This window comes from Pteropus vampyrus, unplaced genomic scaffold (genome assembly GCF_000151845.1).
Source record: "Pteropus vampyrus isolate Shadow unplaced genomic scaffold, Pvam_2.0 Scaffold212, whole genome shotgun sequence".
In the NCBI taxonomy this organism is placed as follows: Eukaryota; Metazoa; Chordata; class Mammalia; order Chiroptera; family Pteropodidae; genus Pteropus; species Pteropus vampyrus.
The window spans coordinates 632,288-638,023 of NW_011888993.1; the positions used below are offsets into that span (position 1 = coordinate 632,288).

At 63.4% G+C, this 5,736-nt stretch overlaps 1 long non-coding RNA gene across 1 annotated transcript in view; it reads right to left on the bottom strand.

Annotated features, from left to right (window-relative positions):
- Window positions 1–2,828, bottom strand: part of LOC111747126 — a 4,543-nt gene extending 1,715 nt beyond the window's left edge. Inside the window, exon 1 of the long non-coding RNA XR_002783404.1 lies at window positions 7–2,828. This is a non-coding gene — a long non-coding RNA (uncharacterized LOC111747126). The remainder of the gene's footprint in view (window positions 1–6) is intronic.
- Between the last annotated feature and the right edge of the window lie 2,908 nt (window positions 2,829–5,736).

The following is a 5,736-nucleotide window of genomic DNA, read 5'->3' on the forward strand; positions in this document are numbered from 1 at the left end:
ACTCACCTCGGCACAGAACAGAAGGAGACGACGCCTCGAAACCCGGAGGTCGAGATAAATAACGTTCCAACGCAGTGTTGCAAAAAGAAAAAAAATCAAAACAAACTAAATCCACCAGGAGCCCCCCCGAGGCGGGGCCGGTACCGGGCCGTGCGGAAAACGCGGGAGAAGCGACCGTCCCGATCTACAATTCCGAAGTTCGATTCATCACGGGTTTTTGCGTTGATTTTAGATTTTCAATGGAAGTGACAATGTTACGTTAAAATGTTTTACTTTTACATGAAGTCAAATTAGAATTTAATTAAGTAAATAAGCTGCATTCAAAGCAATTAGTTTTTCCTTCGCACTAAAACCCTCCCTGTCTTGATCACCAGGAGTGTGATGCTCCTTCGACGTCACGCCGGTGCCTCTCTGGCCACCCCCAGCCTGGCACTGGGATGTGGGACCCTGATGTCTCCGGAGCTCACCCCAGCCCCACCGGCTTCTTCCTGGGGGTCCCCAGGATCCTTCCACAGAGCCGCGTTAGGCCGTTTCTAGCCTCCCGGGAGTGCGGTGTGGCTGGTGGGCTGGCGCGAAGCTTGGCCCGCTTGTCCCCGTGCCAATGCCCAGGAGGGTCCCGCCTGTCACTGACGGCCAGGCTGCTGGGTCAGGAAGGGACGGCACATCCCGGGACCCCCGGAGGAAACGGGGTGCAAGCCAGGGCCCTGTCTTTGTTCCACCTTGGTCCAGAGGAGGAGGGAGTGAGCGGCGGCCGGCGTTATTTCCTGGGCCCAATTTTATCAGCACAGAATAGGGGTGATGATAAAGCCCCCCAGGCTGTGACTGCTGGGCGGCGAGAGCGGCAGGCATGTGGCAGGTTCTCACCGAAGGCCAGACCCTTCGCTGTCTCAGTCCCTGAGGACGAACGTCCGTCCCACAGAAGAGCGGCAGGGCAGGTGGACCCCAAAATACTTGTAGCCAGAAGCGCCAGGCTGTTAAGGGGTAATGTCCCTCTAAGCCGCCTCTGAAGAGGCCTGGAGTGGGGAGGGGAAGACCAGGAGGCCCCAGCCCCTCCCCACGTCGCCGGGCCTCCCTCGGAAGACCCCGCCATGCTGCCGGCCTACGGGCCTGCAAGGACGCACCACGGCACTTTCTCTGAAATGTATTTGTTCTGCAGACGGCACCGACGGGCGTGCCCCTCAGCCCTGCTCAGTAGTGTGGCTGGGCCAGCTCTGTGTCGCCTTGGCCCCTGGCTCCCCTTCCTCCTCAGGCCACGTGGCATCCTGGCCCCCAGAAAGCAGGACAGGAGGTGCCGGCAGGGCAGGGTCCGACGTCTGGCCTCTTTTGGAAATGGGGTCATCGGTTAAGATGAAGGTGTATGGGTGCGGTGGCGCTGGTCCACGGTGTCTAGCGTCCTCATAAAAAGAAGAAATTTGGACACAGACGTGCATGCAGGGACATAGATGCCCACACGACAGCAGAGGCCAAAGTGATGTGACTACGAGCTGAGGACACCGAGCACTGCCAGTGAGCAGAAGCTGGAGGGACATGGAGCAGATTCGCCATCACGGCCCCAGAAGGACCCAACCCTTGGGACACTGTGATCTCAGACCCTGGCCTGCAGAGCAGGGAGAGGACACGTGTCCTCGTCATAGCAGCCTGGCACACTGTCCACTGGGCTAACACGGTGGAGTGGCCTTGGGAGCCCAGGCCCCCAGACCGTCCACCCTGGAGTGGCCCCATGTCTCCCCAAAGCCCAGAGGCTCCCATCACTGGATCGCGACGACGACACTCAGGAATGCCTCGCAGGGTCTCGCCCGCAGGGGGCGAGCTCGGGAGGCCTCGGGAGACGGGACTGAGACCCGCTTCTGCAGGACACGACCTGGCTTCAGAAACAGCTGGCACGGAGGGGCACACCCCTCCCAGGCCAGGCTCAGGTTCAGCACAGCAGATGTGCACACACCTGTCTGCTGAGCACTCAGCCTGAGACTCTCGGTTCCCAAATGAAAGCTGAGGGAGAAATCCCAGGCCTGACCCAGAGCGGGCGGTTGGGCCGGGCCAGGAGCCAGCTGGGAGAAGGGCCACGGGCTGACTAAGCTGGGCACGCCGGCCGAGACCTTCCCGGCCCGGTGGTGCTTCACCCTCGTCTGTCCCCGCCCGACTTCCCAGAAGCAGTGCTCCCCCTGGGTGCTGTGCCCTGGCGCCCCACCCAGACCCTTACGAAGACGCTCGGCCGAGTGACCGGGCCCTGGCGAGACGGCCCGAATGCGCACTGTGGGAGTGACGGCCGAGAATGAGAATGGAGGCCGCCGTCTCCGCACTGACTGACTTCAGGGGAGAGGAATCCCGCCGGCGGGTGTCTAGACTGCGGTGTTTCTGGGATGCTGGGACCGGGAGCCAGGACCTGCTCCCGGCGGGAGGGCTCTGCTGCCACCCAGTGGCCGCGGCTGGAAGGGCCACGTGGCCCAGCCCCACAGCTGTCAGTGGAGCCCCGGTGCTGGGACTTGGCTGTGAACACCACCAAGGGGAGACCCGGCTCTCCCGGGGCCTGGGGCCCGGTGAGGAAGGCCGGGCGAAACCTGCACTTACCGGGGTGAGACCCCTGGGTTAGAGGGTCACACCGGCCCGAGGAGGCTCTGTGTGCCACAACTGTCTGACTGAGAGTGGGGAGGAGATAAGAGATGACTTGCAATACTGGGGTCCCCCTGCAGTGCGACCATCGGGGACTTATTCTGGTGTCTAGGTGAGCAGGGATCAAATTCAAACTTTTTCAAAATAATGAATGTGGGGTCCGCCCCCCCTGCACTGCGACATCAGGACGGGCCTCTCTATGGGGTGTCCCGGGCACTGCAGGGGTGGGCAGCCTCCCTGGCCCCGCCCACACGATGCCAGGAGCCCCCAGTCACGACGAGCACAGACGTCCTGAGACAGCGCCCAGCGAGTTGGTCTGGGCTAGAACCGCAGGCCATAGGTAATTACTTTTTGTCATTAAAGCCAACGTCCTCCTTGCTAACGGAAACCTCCCAGATTTCTGACACCGGTGGCACCCCCAGAGGGGGCCCGCTGTCCTCCCACTGGGGAGGAGCCTCCCTTCAGGGTTCGGGTGCTGGGGACCTGGGTCAGAAGTAAGGATGGGGGCGGCCGTGGTGGGAGTACAGAGGCCGCTCACGGAGGACCGCGGGGACGGTCACTAGTGCGATGGGGACAGGGCTGCATCCCACCAGGAGGGGTGGCCTCTCGCCGCACCGCTCTGCTTCCGGACCGGCCGGCGCAGCCCGCGAACACAGCCCATTCCCTTCCCGCTTCACCTGGCTGCGGGGCTCCGCGGGCACCTGCGCGGGCCCGGGCCCAACCCCGCACGGCGACCGGAGAGCTGCGTGTCACGTGGGTCGGGGTGAGCAGGGCCACACCGGGCTGGGTGCTCAATTACACACCCGTTCGTAGGTCATTCATTGTTTCGACTGGTCGTAAAAGAAATTAAAATGAAAAACATCGCGATGGGCCGCAGACCCTGGGCCTCCCGTGATGAGCGGTGCGGCCATCCTGCCAGGATTGATCTCAGCTGAAATGTCGCTTGGCACGGAGGCCTCTTGCTCCTGGGCCCAGGCTGGGTCAGGCCAGCCACACGGTCCTGGCTCCTGGACATCTGCTTCGCTTCGAAGCCCGGGGCTCTACCCTAGATCCTTCTCAACCTGGGGTGGTCCACCCCTAGGGACACTGGGCGATGTCTGGGAACTTCTGTGGCTGTCACACGGGGGGTGCTCCTGGCATCAAGTGAGTGGGGACCATGAATGTTGCTCAGCCCCCCACAGCGCCCAGGACGGTCCCGTTGAGTGACCTGCCCGGTGTCCCCAGTGTGAGGGGTCCTGGTCTGGACCAATAAACCCAGGCCCTCAGGCTTGTGAACTGTCCTGTGTCCTGAATGGAAGCACCCATGTCACTCGGAGCCCTGAAGGCGACTGTGCAGCCTGCTGAAAGCTGCAGTCACAGCGACACCTAAAGGAGTGGCACACGCAGCAGAGAAGCCATGCGAGGAGCCGCGTCCCCTGGGCCCACCGCCGGGGCCCCTCAGGAGGCGGGGGTCCATGCATCTGCGCTGGAACTGCATGTCCCACGGCCCACGAGGCCACAGCAGCTCAGGGAGCACGTCTGGGAGCCGACTCAGCTGGGGGGAGCGAGGGAGAGCGGGGAGTCTGCGCCACCAAGAAAGGTCACACGGTGAGCAATCGAGTCTCTCTGTGGGGGCCGAGGTACAGAGCCCAACGTGCATGCACTTACGGCAGGTCCCCTGTGGCACTGCTGTCACTGGGCGCTGTGGGGCCGAGCAGCGTCTCTGGCCCCACCCACTCGACGCCAGGAGCACCGGTGTGACAACTACAGATGTCCCCTGGGATCAGGATCGCCCCTGGGAGACCCTGCCTTGCTCCAGTAACAGACATGACTGGGAAGCAGCTGCCTGCGGGAGCGGCGGGGGGGAGTGGGGGGGCCCATGGAGGCCCCGGTCCTCCCGGGCTGCTGGCCTTGGGGCTCCCGGCACAGATGGAGATCTCGCCACCCAATCCTGGAAAGCACAGTGCTCAGTCCTCCCGCGGGCGGGGGAGCCCTGGGCTGTGTTCCTGGCACTGGGCAGTGGCCCGGCCTGGCCCCAGGCTGTTCCCAGCAGCTGCACAGAGGCCGAGACTCCGCAGCCTTGGCCCTGCTTCGCCCTCTCCAAGAGCCTGGACTGGAGGTAGCTCTCGCTTGGGGTGACTCTGCCCCCAGGGCACACTGGGCCATGTCTGGGGATGTCTGCAGCTGTCATGGGGGGTGCTCCTGGCATCGAGTGAGCGGGGCCAGGGAGGCTGCTCAGTCCCCACAGAGCCCTGGATGGCCCCCAGAGTGACCTGCCCAGTGTCAACAGTGCCGAGGCGGAGACAGACCCTGTGTTCATTATTCATAAAAAATCTGAGTTAGATCCTTGGCTCACGGGAGACGCCAGAGTAAACTCCTGATGGTCAGACACTGTACGCCAGGGTGGCCCCTGCATCTGTGAGTCACCTCCCCTCTCGGGCCATGCACTCCGGCTGCGGGTCAGGAAAACGCTGGTGACAAGCGGGGAGAGGCCACAGGCCCAAGGACAGAGCAGGGGAGTGGCCCCCCGAAGGGACACCTCGCAGGCAGAGCGCCATTTCCCACCATTTCCCCGGTCAGCCCAGGTTAGCGCACAGCTGCGAAGTAAACGTGGACAGGCGCCAGGACCCACGAGGGCGCTCACGGGGACACACGGCCTGGAATGGGGGTGGCCCTGCGGATGGAGGGAGGGAGTGTCCTGGGGCCTGACTCGATGCCCTGCCTGAGCCCTTCCCCCCTGGCCTCAACAGCAGAGCCGACTGGCTGCCATGTCCCCGGCGGGCTGCCTGTGTGGGGACCCGGGCCAGTGCACCGGACTCCGAGCAGGGAATGACGAGGCTGCGGCTGACCCCGAGCCCTGCTTCAAACCCGAGCGTCCCACGGGGCAGGGATCAGCCTCTATGCTCCCAGATAATGAGCACAGGCTCTCCTGCCAGCATTGCTGACACAGGCCACATCATCCTCTGCGGGCACCAGCCTGGGCGCTGTGGGGTGCTGAGCGGCATCTCAATATCAGATGCACCCTGGTCATGACAATCACTGATGTCCCCAAACATCATCCAGTGTCCCCAGTGGACAGAATCACCCCTGGGTGAGCGGCAGCTGGGGCTGGAGGAGGGGACGGGGAGTGACTGCTAACGAGGGCGG